Source organism: Marmota flaviventris, chromosome 10 (genome assembly GCF_047511675.1).
Source record: "Marmota flaviventris isolate mMarFla1 chromosome 10, mMarFla1.hap1, whole genome shotgun sequence".
In the NCBI taxonomy this organism is placed as follows: Eukaryota; Metazoa; Chordata; class Mammalia; order Rodentia; family Sciuridae; genus Marmota; species Marmota flaviventris.
Genome location: NC_092507.1, coordinates 73008182 through 73028903, shown reverse-complemented (window position 1 = coordinate 73028903; position 20722 = coordinate 73008182). Strand labels below are relative to the sequence as shown.

The following is a 20722-nucleotide window of genomic DNA, read 5'->3' as shown; positions in this document are numbered from 1 at the left end:
TGTTCTCATTTTTATCTAAGTAATTGTAATTTCATCCCTGATTTCCTCTATTCATTTATTATTTAATAACATATTATTTAGTCTGCAGGTATTATAGTAGCTTCTATTTTTTATTTTACCATTAATTTATAATTTTACTCCATTATTAGCTGGTATAATACAGGGTATTTCTCTCTCTCTCTCTCTCTCTCTCTCTCTCTCTCTCTATATATATATATATATATATATATATATATATATATACACATACACACACACACACTCACACACACACACACCACACTTTGTATTTGCTTAGAGTTACTTTGTGGCCTAAGATATGGTATATTTTAGAGGAGGATCCATGTGCTGCTGAGAAGAAAGCATTTTAGTTCATTGATGGATGAAATATCCTATCTATATTCGTTAATTCTAAATTATTGTGTTGATTAGTTCTATAGTTTCTTTGTTTAGTTTTTGTCTGGAAGATCTATCCAGTAGTGAGAGAGGTGTGTTAAAGTCACCCGGTGTTATTGTGTTGTGGTTTATTTGATTCTTGAAATCAAGGAGGGTTTGTTTGATGCACATAGATGCTCCATTGTTTGGGGCATAAATATTTGCAATTCTTATGTCTTGCTGATGTATCATTCGCTTAAGCAGTATGAAATGTCCTTTTTTGTCCCTTCTTATTAGCTTTGGCTTGAAGTCCACTTTCTCTGATATGAGGATGAAAACCCCTACTTGTTTATGTGATCCAGATGAGTGATATGTTTTTTTCCCCATCCTTTCACCCTCAGTCAGAGGATGTCTTTGCCTATGAGATGAGTCTCTTGGAGGCAGCATATTTTTGGGTCTTTTAATCCGATCTCCCAGTCTATGTCTTTTGATTAATTAGATTGATTAGTTTAAGCCATTAACATTCTAGGTTATTATTTTTCTTTAAATTTTTAGTTAGGTATATATGACAGCAAAATGCATTTTGATTTATCCCACTCCAGTCAGAATGGCAAATATCAAAAAAATCAAGCAACAATGAGTGCTGGTGGGAGTTTAGGGAAAAAGGTACGTTGATTCTTTGCTGGTAGATTGCAAAATGGTACAACCACTTTGGAAAGCAGTAGGGAGATATCTTAGAAAACTTGGAATGGAACCACAATTTGACTCGGCTATCCCACTCCTAGGTCTATACCCGAAATACTTAAGAGCAGCATGCTACAGCAGTGCAGCCACCTCAAAGTTTATAGCAGCTCAGTTCATAATAGCTGACCTGTGGAAACAGCCTAGATGCCCTTCAATAGATGAATGGATAAAGAAACTTGGTATATATACACAATGGAATACTACTCAGCCTCAAAGAAGAATGAAATTATGGCATCTACAGGTAAATGGATGGAATTGGAGAATATCATGCTAAGTGATGTAAGCCAGTCCCCTCAAACCAAAGGCCAAATATTTTCTCTGATAAGTGGATGCTGGTCTATAATGGGCACAGGGCAAGGGAAGAATGGGGAAATTTTGGATTGAGAAGAGGGGAGAGAGAGTATGGAAGGGAGGGAAAGAAGAGGGTGTGTATGGGGGGAAGATGGTAGAATGAGATGGACATTATTACCCCTATGTATGGGTATGGTTGCATGAATGGTGTGACTCTACATCATGTATAATCAGAGAAATGAAAAGATGTGCTTCATTTCTGTTGAAAAAATTAAAAAATTCTATTCTTATTTTGCATGTTAATCATTCTCATTATGATGTGCCTTGGTGTGGGTCTATTGTAATTTTGTACATTAGAGGTCCTGTAAGCTCTTATATTTGATTTTCCATTTCATTATTTAGGTTTGGGAAAATTTATGATATTATTTCCTCAAAAAGATTGTACATTCCTTTGGTTTGTAGCTCCACACCTTCATCTATCCCAATAAATCTTAAAGTCGACCTTTTAATTTACCCCATAATTCTTGGAAGTTCTGTTCATAGTTTCTTACCATCTTCTCTGTGTGGTCAATTTTATTTTCAAGATTCTATATTTTGTCTTTATTGCCTGAGGTTCTGTCTTCAAAGTGGTCTAGCCTGTTAGTGACACTTTTCATTAAATTTTTTATTTGGTTTATTGATTCCTTCATTTTGTGGATTTCTGTTTGCTTTCTTTTAAGAATCTCTATAGCTTTATTGAAGTGATCCTTTAACTCCTGAAATTTATGTCTGATTTCAGTCCTTACATTATTCTTTACATTGTAGATCAGTTTAACAATGTAAGTTCTAAACTCCCCTGAACTTTCTTTTACCCTGTTGCCAATGGATTCTATAATTGGAGCATCTTGGTTTGTTTGGGGTGTTTTGTTTCCTTTTTTTTTCATGTTATTTGTGTGTCTCCCCATCTAGCAGTGTGGATCTGAGGAAGTATAGTTTCTACCCTATAGATTTAGTGGTCCTGAAGGTTTTCAGTACCTTGCCTTTAAGAGGGAGACCAATATTAACAGTGCCCAATGCAAATAATATACAGTCTTAAACCAAATATTTCCTATTAAGACATCTACAGTTTTGTCACATGATAAACTCAAATGATGTTTTCAATTATTGTCTATAATATCAATAGTAAGTTTGTAAAATGGTTATAATTCTAATCATGGACAAAGAGAGAACAGAAGTGGTGTTGGATGTGATGTTTATAAGGAAGGAGAAGATAAGATAGAAGTAAAGGATTATAAGAAGAGTGAAAGAGGAATCAATAGAGGTTGGCTGTTAGCAGGAGAAAAGAGAGAAAGAGAATCCAGGGGAACAAGTAATTGAGAGGATATATATGTGTGTATGTATACACACACACACACACACACACACACACACACACATATATATATATATATATATATATAGAGAGAGAGAGAGAGAGAGAGAGAGAGAAGTAAAAATAAGAGAATACACAACAAAACTGTAATATACTATTCAGACGTCCCAGTCCTCAATAAACTGATGCATGAAAAATATTTGGTTTTAAAAATGGTAGAAATGTGAGAGAGAGAAAAGAAAAAAAGAAAAACATCTCAATAGAAAGTTGAACAATTGTTTCTGTTGGAGTTCAAGAGTTTCTCAGCTTCCCTTCTCAGCCAATAGGTGGTGTTGTTTGGAGTTTGAGGATAGCTCCACCCTCAGGATGGTGAGGGTTGCTAAGGTGGAAGGGCTAGTCCTGGAGGTAGAACTCCTGGAGGTGGGGTATAGCAATTGCCAGTCCACATTGATAGACTATACCCCCTGGAATCTCCTCTGGGTTCCACTTGTGTGATGTAGGAGCCTGATCTTAGCCCTTTACCTTGCCTGCAGACCCCAGAATTCCTGGTTTCTGACTTAGACTCCAAACTTAATCTCTCCTACTCCTGCCATTTTGAATTCCCTGTCAGGCACTTCTCTCCCAAGCGGTCCTGAGGGCTGAGTGCTGGGGACCTGTGCACCTGTCATGGAGAGCTATTCTGTATCAAGACCAGATGCTGAGAGCTGTGGGATGACCACATAACTGTGAGTTCTGGGCCTGGTTGGTGGCTAGGGAGGGGTTTGGAGACTGGGAATTAGGGAGCTTGAGTACCCTATTGGGTGTTGGATCTTGTGGGACGAGGGGATCATTGGATGTCAGACTGGGGAGGGGGTCAGGGACTAGGCTGGTGACAGGGCCTCACAAGTGCTGGCCCAAGTACGCTCTGGGAACCTGGTGGATGCTGGACCAGCTGGCTGGGTGAGCCGAAAGCAAGATGCTCTCACACCCACTTCTAACCTTCTAACCCATTGTTGCCAGCCCTTTCTACTTCAGGACTCACAGAACTGGGGAGAGCCCAGCTTTCCATAGGATTGCTAGGCTTGGACAGGCTCACATAGACCTAGCTATGAACTCATGGATCTGGGTTTCAGTTTCTATAGTCTGCCATGCTTCAGGCCTAAGATCTCAATGTTATTTTAATTTACAATTAGACACACTACCAGGAATGTGCTCACATAAAGGAAGATACAGCAAGATGGTAGCTATTAGCACATATTAGACCATGTGAAGAAACAGCAAGATGGTAGCTATTAGCACACCTAGCAGGAAGACCTCACATGTAAACAAACCTGCATGCACCTTGATAATGGAGTTCCAGGCCCTTGCTCATGTCCCAAGATGGAATTGGGCATGTGGTGATGGTGGTGGTGGTGGCAAACCTGCAGGCACCTTGAAATTGGACTTTCAGGTCCTGGCTAGTGCCCCAGATGGAGGCTGCCACCTCTCTAGATGGCAATGGTGGCGATGGTGGTGGTGTCCCAAGACAGAGGTGGCTACATTCCGAGACGGGATGGAGGCATTGGGTTGGGTGTCAGTGTTGGGTGGCATGGCAGTCTAATAGTGTCCCTCTCTCTTTTGTTTTTGGTACTAGGGATTGAGCTCAGGGGGCATTCAACACTGAGCTATATCCCCAGCCTCCTGTGTATTTTATTTAGAGACAGGGTATCACTGAGTTGCTTAGTGCTTTAGTGCCTTAGTGCTGTTGCTGAGGCTGGCTTTGAACTTAGGATCCTCCTGTCCCAGCCTCCCAAGCCACTTGGATTACAAGTGTGTGTCACCACATCTAGCCTGATAGTCTCTTTTGATAGTTATCAAGCACTCCTGTCTAAGAAACTTTCCTTTATAGCTTCCGGCTTTACTTACTTTTGGTGGGACTGACAGAAGTATACATCTTATAGTAAAAAAACTATTGTTTTTCCTTTTGAATGCCCATGTATGGCTGTCCTTTGGCTGTAACTCTCTTGCCAGGTGTTTAAGACCAAGCTGGTCAATTGACCTTTTTCCTATATATTGTTAAGTGTCAGCTGAGTTTCCTCAGGGTGTCACTCTTGGGAACTTGTGAGAAGCCTCTTAGTTTCTCTAGAGGAATCTTCCAGGATAGATCAGGGTCTTGCTAACCATGCATGGCTTTTGTTGGAAGCATCAGGGACATTTTCTTCTCTAATAACTCTCCTTTTTGCAGAATGTTCACTGGTTGGTGTCCTGTTCTCTAGGGTCCCATTGATCCCTGTGTTTGGGATATTGTGTGGCCCAGAGTTGCAAAGCCCTTAGAGAAGTAGGACTTTTGTCTTGAAAGCAGTGTGGGGGCTATTTAGGTTTTGCTCAGATTAATTTGGGGTGAATGTGGTTTGGGGAAAGACTGATGATACAGAGAGTCTTTTCCAGAAGATAAGGAAGGCTGAACTAAGGTAGTATACTGAAGTGGCAGGAGTAGGTGCGGAGAGAGGTCAGGGTGAAGGGGATGTCACAGACAGCTTGTTCACATTTTTGATCTAAGGGGTAATAAAATTGGAGGCTGAAGAGATGGCCTTCCTTTTGTTAGGTGTAAATGACTAGGTGGTGAGATACTTTTCTTTCACCAAAATAGAAATTCAGCAGATAAAGGTGAAGAGAACGAACTTAGTTTCATAAGAATTATACTATTTATTGACCCAAACTCACAAACCTAGGTCTAAATATATCTTGAAAGCACATGTTGGCTTGGATTGCATTAGGTAATATTCCTGAGGATGAAGTGAGGATTAGAGGTGCAACAGGCAGACCATAGTGGACTTTCCTATTTTCTTCAGATAGCATTATCTGACACTAGACTCTTTGGAATTTGGAGAGTTCTGATTTGCACTATAAAGAAGGCCTGATTGAGACTGCAAACACATTTGAAAAACTGCAATGCAGGTTTGGAGAAAACCACAACATTTTGATAGATGATAATTACAAGTCCAGTTACAACTTCAAATTGTGGAATAAATGATGGCTCTGATTTTATGCTACCAGACTCTTACTGTCCATTTCTCTTGGGTCTCTAAAACAACTTGTAAAAGGCACTCCCTTATTTCCTGAAGATCAGGTGACAACAGATAGCAGGACACACAGCCTATAGGACTTTGCTCATGATCCTAATGCGGTTAAATGTACCAACACCTAATGTGCTGATTATCACATAGATTATCAAAGAAAATAGGGCACTGGGACCATAAATCATATAATTAATTTTCAACTATTATCATATAAAGAGACGTTATTTATTAAACTATGCTGTCAGGTCTAAGGCTTTAAAACAACTTCTTATCACAAGGAACAATATAAAATCATCCACAAAGAACACTTATTTTTTCTTATGTTAGAGTAGGACTGCCACAGGAGGATGCAGACATTGTGTTGTAAAACTCCAGTGGTTATTCATGAAGAGTATGATTTGAACAAATCCCTTTAGAGTTCTGTGATATGGTAGCCCTAGATAAGAGTGAGGGTCATATGAGAGGAAAATACAGAAACATAGGGAAATCAGGCTGATATAAAGCACCAGAACAAAAGTATTGCTGGGAAATAGAAGCGTACAGTAGATGTTAAGGAGCATAGGGTGTGAGATGAAGACAAGTACTTGCCAAGAAGTCATTATGTGAAAAGATTGGAAAAAGGAAGAATGAAGGATCCTTGAAAGAGGGAGAATGGATGATGAAAGTAAAAACAAAAGAGTTCTCTGTAGAATGGAAGGAAGTAGAAAGACAAGTAGGAGTTTGGTGTCCAGAGAGTAGGTCTGTATGTCAGTAGATTTGTCACCATAAACTTAAGCAGTGATATTGTTGAATATGATTGCTATGAAACACGTTTACTTGAGCAATCTCAACTCACTACAATATAAGCATGAAAAACCTCAATATTTCCTGGTAGCTATAATTGTGTATGTTCTGTTGAATTCCCCATCTTATCCCAAATGGATTAAGCCCAGCCACCTTCCACAGTGTCCACTTTGTAAATAAGAAACTCTCCACTCCTTGGTGTACCAAACATACATGAAAACCCATCTCTTTAGTTTCAGCAGTATAAAAATGCTGTTCATCTAGTGGTCCAGTCATGCTGAGAGGTTTACCATCTCTTGACTTTCATGGTCTCCTAAGAATCACACTGTACTTGGCAGTGAACTTTCAGAACATCTCACTTTCCTTTAATGCCAACTAATTGCTCTCTTCTGGTTTTCTTCTATATTGAGAGTTTCTTAGAACAGTGGGAATGGTGGATAGGACTACAATTTTGGCTGACCCAGCATTTCTGACTTAATGTAAGAAGTTGCAGCTGGAAATTTTCTAAGCTTGAAAGCTGGGATACATAATACTCTTTGTTTTCAGATTTGGTCCATCATAATTGATTTTGGCAAAATGAAATTCATATAACTATTAAATTCTATTCAATTTAAATAGCAAAGGTTTTATGTTGAGAGGAACTCTGTGGACTCCTGGACAATCTGAAAATGAAGAGAAGGTCATGTTGTGAAAATGCCAGGATTTTTGCTATGGGCTTGGTGAGTTTCATGGGAGATAGGGTTGCTAACTCAGGGTGTGTCTTAGAAAGGGATAGCAAACTACTGGGATCTAGTGGAGCCTACTTATTGTACTGGAGTATTTGGGAGGGAAATAATCAGGCTGGCAGGCTTTGCTTCCAGAGTTATAGGGTAGATAGGTGGGAAGGACACAGGGAATATATGACTGCTGTATAATATTTCTATTGACAACACAGAATTTTGGGTCTTCATTCTCTTCTTGGCATAAGGCCAGTTGTCTTATACTTATTTCTTTTCCAGATTTTCTTCATGTTCACTTCTATAGCCTTAGGCATCATCACTGACTTATCTGGTACTAGCCCACTAGAGGAACGATGATTGCTAATAGACCTTCTGTCTGAACAGCCCAGTCCCCAAATGTCTAAATGCAGACCTCATGTTCCACTGAATCATGAGAGTAAATCAGAGCATCCCTGTAATCAAAGGTTTCCCACTTTCATTTTCTCATGCTCTTTTTCCATTCCCATTTAAATGGTAGGGCTCATCTTGCCACATCTGCAATTTAAATGGGAAGTAGAGAAGGAAGCAAATTAATTCATAATAAATTAATTATGCCAGGCTAATAAGTGTGATTGAAAATTGTTAGGGGTGATACTAGACTCAACTGACATAGTTTACATTTTGGTTTACTTCCAAACCAGCAAATAACTCCTGCCAAGTGTACCTGAGATAAGGATGCAAATGAGAGGATACTATTCTTCAGGTAATCAGGGAGCTGAATTTTGGTGGTAAAGTTTCCAATATAAAGTGGGAAAACTGCCAGTTGAACAAACAAAGAAACCATATACTTGTAAACTTAGACTTAAAAGTCTACCTACTTAAGGGAAATTCTTTCAGCACCCAGATGGGCCATAGTTATATGATCTGTGTTCCAGTTTGTTTACATCATTAGGGCCTCAGCATGCATGGCCACATCTTGCCATTGAACTCTGCTCTTCTTAATTTCCATGCTCTTGTTATCGATCTCATTCATTACTGTTTTTAATGCCATCTACATACTAACAGCAGTGAAACGTACATCTTCAATTAGTAACTGATGTTGAGCCCTAGGCCTTGGGATCCAATGGTCAGTGTAACAATACTGATTAATATTTATTCACATGTTCCTCAAATGTCTTATCACCAAGGTCAGCTATCTGTTACCTTTATAGATATTTCTTCTCCCTGAGTCTTTCCACTTCTCAGTAAACAGCACTTCCATTTTTCTGTATTTTCAGTTTGAAACTTGAAATTCATCATTGACTGGCTTTCCTTTTTTCTCCATACATGACCATATCTTCTCTGCTCCCCTTAATTTATTTTTAATGTACCCACTTTTCCTCATCATTCTCCTCTAAGCTAAACTCATTTCTTTCTGTAGACTATTCCCATAGTCTTATCACAGATAATATTTCCCTTTATGTATCTCCAGATTCCCTTTGCTACACAGCAAACGCAATCATTGTTTTCAAATGAAATGTATAATATACTTATAGTTTGTCAATAACTTTCTCTGTACTTAGAATGAAAGGAACTTGGACTCATTTTCATAATTTTTGGGCTTGTCAGGATGTGGTAGACAACTGTACCTTGAACACTTTCTTTTGAAATTAAGAAGATGATGTTTTGAATTCTGTTTCTTTCCTTTAGTCTGTGACTCAAAGGATAAAAGATATAGTGTGTATTAAAAGTATTTTTCATTTTTTAAACCTGAAAACAAGGGCAATATAAAGTAGCTTCATTAATTCTTTCCCACTATGAAAGAAAAAGTATCTAGGGATGTGTTACTTCTTAAGGACACAGGCACAGATTATCTGTTTATATTGAGATGAAATAAGGAAAACATGACATCACAGATGGTGAGTGATTTCAATGTTTTTACTCTCAATTTATATAAACCACAGTAAACATAACCTTAGTTATTATAGCACAATATTAGATGTGATAATGTTAATAATTCTCAATAAACTGAGACCAAATCTGTTTTTTTCCAAATATATTGTTCTTTTTTTCTATTTGTTTCAACTATATGAATATATAATTTTAACTTCAATGAAGTTTGAAATAAATTCCAAAAAACTTTTGTATAAAATAACATAACAGATAACAATAATATAAAAGCTCTTTTATTCATCGCTATATATGATAAAATGAGTAAATACAATTATTAATTATTAAAGTTGATTTAGTCTGTATTTTGAATATATTTGGATGTTTATATTTAATTAAAGTATTCTTTCTAGACCTCTTAAAATTATTTTTATGAGTTAATTATCCAAAGAAGAATTTAAAAATTCACAGATATCCCTCAATTTTGTTGATCATATTAAAACCAAGTCCTTGGTCTACTTGCATTTTTTTTCTTCTTTAAAATATAAATGGTGGTACTTAAAATAATACTAACAACTACCACAGATCCAACCACTGACAACATCAAGGTAGAAATGTTAACTCCAGGGTTTGGTTGGCTTTCATCAGGACCAGGATCTGCTTGGGGGATAAACAAAGCTACGTGTGCAATGTTGGATACTTTTGATATCAAATTGCTTTTGTCTACTGGAAAGGGGTATATATCCCCCAAAGATAAACTTAAAATAACCCTTTTTACTCTAAACTTTTTAAATTTGGATTCATCAGGGCTTAGTGCTGCGGAAAGACATTTGTATCCAAAAAATGTACATAAGCCTAAGGTACTTTGGAAAGATATTCTAACAGGACAATGGAAAGGTCCTGACCCAGTGATAGTCTGGAGTCGGGGCTCTGTTTGTGTTTTTCCACAGGAAGAACAGCAGCCGATTTGGATTCCAGAGAGACTAACTAAAACAATTTCTACAGACCAAAAGGAAGATGATTCGACTCAAATCCATAACAGCTGATATCCAGATCTCCAGCTTGGCTATTCTTACATCTGCGACAGTTATTAACCAGGATGGCCGTGATCGTATAGTGGTTAGTACTCTGCGGGTCCGAGAGGAGGCCGCGTGGGTGGAAAAAATCTTCCCGGGCAGTACCGGACATTGGCGGCAGTTTCAAAAAATAAACTTTGTTCCTGCTTGAGTGGCTCTTGATTTTGTGCCCAGCCAGACTGCGGCAGTCTACACTTTGAATGGCAATGAATATGTGGGTTGCATTTTCTTCTGAGATATTTCCTGGTTTAAATGCGAAGGTTTCCTTGGAGTTGGCCTCTTTTGGTAACAGGTTGGTAGTATTAACTTGAAGCGCATCATCAAAATTGTCTCTTAGATCCATAATACTTCTACTTATTCTTATGATATACTGTTGAACTAAGAAAAAAAGTTATGCATGTTGTAGGATCTAGAGTATACCATTTTAAATTCCTTTTTATTTATTCTTTCAAAAATGACTAATCATGAAAAGAGATGCTTATATTTACATCATTATTTACCTTTTGATAGCTGTTAAATTCTGACTTTTACAACTTTGCCAAATGCTAACTTTTTTTTTTTTTGGTGAGAAAAGTTTGGACCAGGTTAACATGTGTCATTTGATTAAGTCAAAGAATCAGATTATAAAACTAATTCTTTGTTAAATCATCAATTAAAAACTTCCCCACTCCTCCACCTTTATACCTTCAATTTTGCAATGAGTACCTTTCATTTATAACCATAAAACATTCATCCTTACCTTTTCCAACATCAAAATTATCTCCTGGTGCTGTCCATGTTAGATTGATCTGATTCCCCTCAGATGTGGCATCAAGGTCTGTGATTTGACTTGGTGGGAACTGGTCAGGCAAAGGAAGCTGTGGAACTTGGGATACCACAAATGCACCTCCAGATGCTGTTCTGCTGAAACTCTCCAAAAATGTTTGGGTATCCTCATCATTTTCAGGACTTGGTAGATTCTCTTCAATTTTACCTGTGTTAAAAATTTCCTGGTTTTTAAGGAACAGAACAGTACTAGTACTTTTAAAACTCAACAAATGAAATTCTCCACTGGTCTTTTACTTTTTCTTCATATACATGTCACATTTTACTAAGTTTTGTGACAAAGTCAAAGGTCAAGAAAGAAAAAAGTGTTGTGAAACTGTAACCCAGAAGTATTATATAAAGGTTATAAAAATCATTTGCTCAGTATTGTTTTTAATGATTTCTAGAATATTCTTACACCTGATGTTTTTGAATATATAACATCTAATTGATCAGATATTCTTTTCTTGACTACTACAGATTACCCCTTTACTATCCTATGTCACACAAATTATATAGCTAACTTGGTAATTCAAACACTGCCTATGCATAGGTGATACTGTTCTTCAAAAGTTATGAGATTCATTGACTTTGTTTTTGTGCATTCAAAAATCTTTGGTAAGGGAATTCTATCTTTAGCATCCTGACCAGGATATTGCAGGATACAATCGAATAATGAATTGTTTTGTAATTAAGGGTACTTAGAATGGAAATAATGTTACATAATTCAATAACTGCCCTTTTACAGTCACATAATAATTGTACATATTTATTGAGTACAATATAATGTTTTAACACATGTATACATTGTGTAATTGTCAAGTCAGGGTAATTATATATCCATCACCTTTTATCATTTTTTGTAATTGTGAGAACATTTAGCACTATTAATTTCTTTTTCTTGCCTAGTTGCTTTGGCTAGGACTATTGGTACTGTCAAATAGAACTGGTAAGAGTGGCATTCCTGTAATATTTTCTGATCTTATAGGACAAACTTTTAGATTTTCAGCATTGAGTATAATGTTAACTTTAGGTTTTTCATATGTGGGCTTTTTATGTTGAGCTACTTTTTTTCTAGTTTGTTGAATTTTTATCATGAAAGACTTAAATTTTGTCAAATTCTTTTTCTGCATCAATTGAAATAATCATTGTCTTATTCTGATAATGTGGTATACTATACTAATTGATTTTTATTGGACTATCCTTGCCCTCAAAAAATAAATCCCACAAGGTCATGGCATATAATCTTTAAAATATACTACTAAATTTTGTTTTCTGATATTTTGTTGGGGACTTTTGTTTCAGTATTCATAAGGAGTTGCAATATCTGAATGTTTGTCTCCAGAATTCATATTCTGCAATCCTAGCCCTTTTGGTGGTAATATTAGGTGGTGGAGCCTTTGGGAGGTGATTAAGTAATGAGGGTAGAGTCTTCATAAATGGAATTTGTGTACTTATAAAGGAGGTTGAGAGAGTCCTTACCCGTTCTGTTTTGTGGGGTTACAGCTAGAATACAGATATAAACCACGAAGTGGGCTTTCAGCAGACATTAAATTACTGGTGCCTTAATCTTGGACTTCCAAGACTCTGGAACTATGAGAAAAAAAATTCTGTTGTATATAAACTACCCAGTTTAGATTATTTTTATGATAGTAGCTCAAATGGATTAAGATAGGGATACAGTATGCAATGTTTTTTCTTGTAATATTTTTGGCTTTGATATCAGTGCTGGCTTTATAGGATGAATTTGGAAGTAATTGCTCCTTTTCAATTTTAGGGGGGAAAGTTGAGGATTGTTGTTCTTTAAATGTTTTGTGGAATTCACCTGTGAAGCTATCAGGTTCAGGGCTTTTTTTTTTGTTGGGATTCATTCTTCTTACTAGTTAGAGGTCTATTCTGATTTTGTATTTCTTTTCATTATAGTCTTGGTAGAGTTTGTGTATCTAGAAATTTCTCATTTTATCTAAGTCATTTAATGTGATTATTTACAATTTTTTTAATACTTTCTTCTAGTTCTTTGTGTTCCTCTAGAATTGGTAATAGTGTTCTCACTTTCATTTCTAATATTTGATTTTAGTGATTTATCTCTCTTTTTTTAGTTTATCAAGATAAAATTTCATCATATTTGTTAACCTTTTCAAATAACTCTGATTTTATCGATTTTCTACATTTTTCTATTTTATTTTTGTCTATTCTGATCTGTATTATTTTATATCTCTGCCAAATTTGAATTGTTTGTTTGTCTTTTTCCTAATTCATGAAGTTGAAATGTTAGGCTGTTGACTTGAGATATTTATTCTTTTTTTAATGTAAGCATTTAGAGTTGTAAGTTTCCCTCTTAGTTCTGAATGTATGTGCACTTAAGAATTGTTTTTTTTTCTTGTTCAGTAGATTGTTCTATATAGATCTATCAGATTTTGTTGATTTATTGTGTTGTTAAATTCCTATTTTTCATTATTTATATTTTCTCTGCGTGTTCTCTCATTATTGAAGTCTCAATAATTGAAGTCTCAAATTATCATTGATGAACCTTCTGTTTTAGTATTAAATTCTATGAAGTTTGTATTCATAGTTTGAGGATATATTACTAGGTGGATATATGTTTATAATGGCTATATCATTTGCTGTGTTAAATGAACCTTTTATTAATATATAATGCCTTTCTTTGTCTCTTATAAACTTTTTAAATGTAAAAATCTATTTTGTCTTATATTAATATAGCATTCCAGTTCTTTTGATTATTAGTTTCATGGAGTATTTTTTTGAATATGTATTTTTTAGCTTTAGGTGGACACAGTATCTTTATTTTATTTTTATGTGGTACTGAGGATCGAACCCAGTGCCTCATGCATGCTAGGCGAGAGCACTCTACCACTGAGCCAAAACCCCAGCCCTGGGGTATCTTTTTATACTTTTTCACTTTCAAGCTATTTTTGTCCTTGGATCAAAAGTAAATCTCTTATAGCCTTTATATATTTGGATTTAAAACAATCTATTCTGCTATAATCTGTCTTGTGTGTGTGTGTCTGTGTGTCTGTGTATGTGTGTGTGGGGGTGTTGCTAAGGATCAAAACCCAGATCTTGTATATGCTAGGCAAGCACTCTATAACTAAGCTACATCACAATTCTTATCTTTGTCTTTTGATGACAGAATTTAGTCTATTTGTATTTAAGGTAATTACTAATAAGTAGGGCCTTACTTTTGCTATATTTATATTTGTGTTCTTTATGCCTTATAGCTTTTTTGGTCTCTAATTTCCTGTATTACTGTCTTCTTTTTGTGTTTAATTGATTTTTTTGTAGTAAAACATTTTATTTCATTCTTATTTTCTTTTATGTTTATATTATAGCCTTTTTGTTGTAACATAGATTATATTTAAAATCTAAATTAATAACATTCTAATTTGAAATCATACCAGCTTAACTGCAAAGGGATATAAAACCCCTGCTCTTATACGGTTCTGTACACATCGCCTCTCAAGTACTGGTGTTATAAATTGTATTGCCTTGTGTGTCCAAAAACATGGACAAATAATTGTTTTTACTCATTAGTTTCTTAAATCATGTTGAAAATAAAAAATGTTGTAGAAACCAAAAATACAACAAAAGTAGCTTTGATAATTTCTCATGTATTTTCTTTTTTTCAGAGATTTTTATTTCTTAATTTGGCTTGAGAATATTTCCTGATTTTTTCATTTTGAACTGAGAAATTCTGTTTAATTTTTTTTTTTGCAGGGCAGATCTAGTGATAATTAATACCTTAACTTTTGTTTATTCAAGAAAATCAACTTTCTCTTATTTTTGAAGGATAGCTTTGTTGGATACAGGGTTTCAGTTGACAGTTTTCTTCTTTCAGCCTTCAGATATTCTCCCTGCCCTGTTCTATCTACTCTTTTTCTTCTGAGACTATTACTATGTGCATATTGATCCACAAGAGTTCTTCCACAGATCCTTTCAGCCCTTTTCACTTTTCTGCAACTTTTTCTTTCTGTTCCTTAAATAAAATAGTTTTAATTTTCTTAACTTCAAGTTCTCTGTTTTTTCATTCTTCCCACTGAAATCTTTAGAATCTGTGTAATAAATTTTTAATTTCAGTTATAATTGTCAGCTCTAGAATTTATTTTTGGGTCCTATTTATATTTTTTAACTATTGATATTGCCATTGTGTTCACATTTTTTCCCCCTTGACTGTGCACATCTTCCTTTAGTTCTTTGAGCATCTTTTTAAAAGGTTGTTTCAAAGTCTTTGTCTAATCAATCTACACCTGGTCTTCCTCAGGGACATTCCTTATCAATTTTTTTTTTGGATGGGCCATACTTTCCTGTTTCATTATATACATTGTGATTTTTGTTGTTGTTGGAAACTAGACATTTGAATATTATATGTGATAATCCTGGAAATCAGTTCACCCTTTTTCAGAGTTTTCTGTTTTAAAGAAATAATCATAGAGTTCCTTTATGACATAAATGAGCCTGAGGTGTAAACTTAAGGATTCTCTGTTCTTTTGTGAGCCTATGTTTTTCCTTAGACATGCATGGTGACTTTCTAAATTACCTACATATGTGGTTGCATTTGAATGTCATAATCTTTAAGTGTTGGGATCCCAAAAGTGGTAATAGGGAAAAATGACAGAGAAAAAAACAATCTGTCTTTTTAAGTCCCTTGAAAACTGCTTCAACTGGAGGGGCTGCTTCTGTTCTATTCTCCATAATCGGAAAGAACATTTAGCTAGTAGTGAGGGTAAGGTTTTATTGCCCACCCTGACTCATTCAACCACCCCCAGAGTATGGACCATATGCCATGGAACTAGAAGGAAAGAGTAATTGCTATGAGAATAAGAGCTGAAATTAACCTCAGTTTCCTGCAAAGTATAATTGAAATCTTCCCCAGGAAGCTGAAAGCATTCAAATAAATTCTAGAGTTCCATACTCATTATATTAGACAAATTATGCCAGTACAAGTATTCTCTAGGTAGAGATATGGATTCCTGGCACTGCCTACTCTGCTGTCTTCCCTGATAGCAATTCATCAAGAATGTATACTTTTTTCAAATTTTTCTTTTTTTTTATTGGTTGTTCAAAACATTACAAAGCTCTTGACATATCATATTTCATACATTAGATTCAAGTGGGTTATGAACTCCCATTTTTACCCCAAATACAGATTGCAGAATCACATTGGTTACACATCCACATTTTTACATAATGCCCTATTAGTAACTGTTGTATTCTGCTACCTTTCCTATCCTCTACTATTCCCCCTCCCCTCCCCTCCCATCTTCCCTCTCTGCCCCATCTACTGTAATTCATTTCTCTCCTTGTTTATTTTCCCATTCCCCTCACAACCTCTTATATGTAATTTTGTATAACAATGAGGGTCTCCTTCCATTTCCATGCAATTTCCCTTTTCTCTACCTTTCCCTTCCACCTCATGTCTCTGTTTAATGTTAATCTTTTCTTCCTGCTCTTCCTCCCTGCTCTGTTCTTAGTTGCTCTCATTATATCAAAGAAGACATTTGGTATTTGTTTTTTAGGGATTGGCTAGCTTCACTAAGCATAATCTGCTCTAGTGCCATCAATTTCCCTGCAAATTCCATGATTTTGTCATTTTTTAGTGCTGAGTAATACCCCATGGTGTATAAATGCCACATTTTTTTTTTATCCATTCATCTATTGAAGGGCATCTGGGTTGGTTCCACAGTCTAGCAATTGTGAATTGTGCTGCTATGAACATCGATGTGGCAGTATCCCTGTAATACGCTCTTTTAAGGTCTTCAGGGAATAGTCCGAGAAGGGCAATAGCTGGGTCTCAAATTTTTCTTTTTTCACTGTGTGCATTATAGTTACACATAATGGTGGGATGGATTTGTGTTACATATTCATACATGCACTTAGTATAACAATATAATTTGGCTGATATCATTCCCTAGTGTTTCCCTTTTTCCTCCCTTAGTCCTTTTACTCTACTCTACTGATCTCCCTTTGATTTAAGAATATATTCTTTTTTTTTGATACTGGGGTTTAAACTCTGGGGCACTCAACCACTAAGCCACATCTCCAGTTCTATTTTGTATTTTATTTAGAGACAGGGTCTTACTGAGTTGCTTAGTGCCTCACTTTTGCTGAGACTGGCTTTGAACTTGCAATCCTCCTGCCTCAGCCTCCTGCGCCACCTGTAATTCACAGGTGTGTGCTACTGTGGGCGACTAAGAATGTATTCTTAATCCTCATCACTATGTGAAACCATACATTTTTTTCCTTTTAATTTAATAAATTGTTTTCTTATTAACATTTCTTTTATAGCATATGTAATCTGAGGGATGAATTTTGCTACTGGCTTGTATTTAACTTCATGACATATAGGCTTGTTTCCTTTGGCCTGAGCTGAAAATTTGATTTATTATTGTTGATCTTTGTAAGGTGCTCCAAATTAATATAATAACATCTGACATTTACTGAATGCTTACTAGACACCAGATACTATGCTATGTCTTAGATTAATTTGGAGGCAAATCTCAATATGACTGAGATCATCAGTACAGAAATATGAGAAGTTATATAGTTGGCCCTTTATTTTTGCAGGTTCCATGTTGGAAGATTTAACAAATGATGGATCAAAATTATGTTTTTAAAAATATTTATGTTTGACCCTTGTACTGAATATGTACAGACTTTTTCTTATCATTATCCCTAAGTAACATAGTATATCAATTATTTACATGGCATTTAAATGGTATTAAGTATTATAAGTAATCTAGAAATAATTTAAAGTGTGCAGGAATATGTGTATGTGTTATGCAAATACTATAACATTGAAATAAGAGACTTAAACATCCATGAAGTTTGGTATCCATGATGGGTCATAGAACAAACAAATAAGTATTTCCATATACTTAGAAATAACTATACTTTGAGTTATAAAATCTTTAAAGCTTTAATCATATCACCCCATAAATATTATTCAAACCAGCACTGGATTTCTGAGGTAATGAAGTACTCACCATTGACTACCCAGCCTGAGAGACGTGCAGCAGTATTCAGTGGGTGTTTTAAGCTTCTCATGGCAGTATTTGTTCCTCCATAAGCCTATACTTTTAAGCTATATATTCCATTTTCTTCATAAGCTGTGAAGTACCTGGAGTATACCCCATCATCCTTGTAAGAATCAGCACCTTATTATAGAAAGAAGGAAGAAGTTATTATTGAAAAAAAGAGAAATTTATTATTTTCTAAGCCAAGCATATAGGGCTACCGTCTCCAAAATAGAGAATATTTCCATTATGCTTTGGTAGAGCATAATATCTTGTGTTGATAGTTTTGAAGAATTATGAAATATATAGATTTGTGGATATATTTCATATTACTTATGGCATTATAAATTCATGTTATTTAATATATATACAATAAATACCTCACATGTGTATGATGAGTACCTCATACATATGTGCATGTATGTATGATAAATACCTCTGGCCCTTAACATATTATATTGAGATTATCCTATTATCCTTCTTATTGTTTTCCCAGCTAAATGGCCTAATTTTAGCTTTATATAAACATTAATTATGCCATCTCTGTTCAATTCAAAAGGCCTTACTAAAGATGTATCTTTGCTTAGTATTGAGTTCTTATCCTCATCAACTACCAAGTATCTATTTAGACTTAGCTTCCACTTTATATATTTTTTAATCCATGGTTCTTGCTTTCTTGATTCATTAGCTCTCTGGTCTGTCAGTGGAAAAATCCCATTTACTTTTAGAATGAATATCTAGGGGACTCAAGAATACTGTGTTATAAGTATACATCTAGATTATTACCAGCATTGGAGTTCCTCATTAAATTCCCAATTCATTTTCCAGGGGGTTTTATACTCTAACTCAGAGATCCTGAAGTGATATCCTTAGTCCAGGAGCATCTGCTTTTCTCTGAATTGTTTTCAGAAATGCATGCTTTCTTCCAGCTATGGGAATTACTCTTCTCTCCCTTTTCCTCCCAAGGGCCTGGGTTAATCCCATCTGACTGCTTGGCTTCATCCTCCTTGGCCAGACTCTTTTGATGATGCTCCCCCTAAGAAGCAAATGTGTATATTGATTCTATCCTTGCTCTCCTGAAAGAGACCTTCTTAACTGGTGAGAGACAATGGGCTCTCTAGTGACAAGCAATAAAGATGACAATAAATAACATTTATTGAGTGGTTAGCATTCGCAAGACACTTGCACTTTGTAGGTTTTACCTTATAGAATTTCCTGCTGGTTCTGCTATTCTTTGGGTACCTGTCTTTCTGCCCCAGGCTACCACAGAGCCCCTTACTATATCCTGGGTTATAACAATATAAGCTTATTCATAAAAGTCTGTGAATCACCTGCACCATTGTCCAAAAGTTCCAAAACTTGTGTTTTTCCACTGTTTGATTCAATAAAAGCAGTCACACTGGCTCCAATAATGGGGACATATCCTTGTAGAACTTGTGCATAAATGATCATAGGGCTGGGGAAACTGTTTGTGTCTTTGTTCATTTTAGCATTCACTGTGATTGGAGGCACAGAAGAATTTGCTGCCTGAGAAGTTACTGTCATTGTTAGTGTTTCTGGGTTTGCTTTGGCCCGAAGACTGTAAGTCCAAATGCCCACCTAAAATTTTCATGGAAATATAATAAGTTTCTGTTGGCAAGCCATTTTCTGTGTTTCCATTATGCAACTTGAAAAAAAATCTTGTAAGAGAAACCAAACAGACTTTTGAGGGATTTCATGATATCCCATGATAAGAACTAAGGCAATTCATTTATAGAATCTTGATTAATGTCATGAATAGTGTCTACATCTGGTGAAATTTCTGGTTGGAAATACATAGTTTGAAAGGTGGTCTATATTTAGGTCTTTATTATTTGGCTTGAACCTATGCATTGCATTCTTTTTTTTAAAAAATTTTTAAGTTGTATATGGACACAATATCTTTATTTATTTATTTTTATGTGGTGCTGAGGAATGAACCCAGTGCCTCACACGTGTTAGGCAAGCGCTCTACCGCTGAGCCACAACCCCAGCCTTATACATTGCATTTTAATTGGAGTTAATTAGGAAGGAAATTTTAGCAATGTGTATGCCGTGTTCAAAAGATCTCTTACATTTACTCTTCAAAACTTTTTAAAGGTAACTTATATTTTATGTCCCCCCTCTCCCCACCGCTTTTTTCTTCTTACTCCTACTTAAGTTCTTTTTTTTTCTCCTTCCATAAAATTCTTAGGATCACACATAGATGGAAATAACATTCTATTTTACCATAATTTTGAACATGATATCATTATTGGCACACAGACATTTAAAAATTACATTTATAGCATTAAAGAATTTGTTTTTATGTTCTGAAATTTTTTTGAAAGAAATATAGAAGCTGATTGCTTACCCGTGCATTTCCTGGAATACTGAGATAGGCCATTTTGGAATGACTGTCCACTATGAAACTTCTCATCAGTGTTCCATTAGGATCCCAGAGAGAAATAGTAGGAGGCTGATTATCCCATGTGATGAAAAAGAATGAGTCTTTTCCCACTGTGCTATCAATTACTAGAGAACCATTCATCCAGGGATTGTTGTTCAGTGCTAATCCCTTACTTTCAAGCTGTTTAAATTAATTTAAAAAAAATAATGATTGCAGAAGAGAATATTATATTCTTTTTAAGATGATTCTTACTTT

The 20722-nt window shown here is 35.5% G+C and overlaps 1 pseudogene; it reads right to left on the bottom strand.

Moving 5' to 3' along the window:
* LOC114092562 (calcium-activated chloride channel regulator 4-like) overlaps positions 1-20722 on the bottom strand; it is a 53609-nt pseudogene that overhangs the window by 13602 nt on the left and 19285 nt on the right.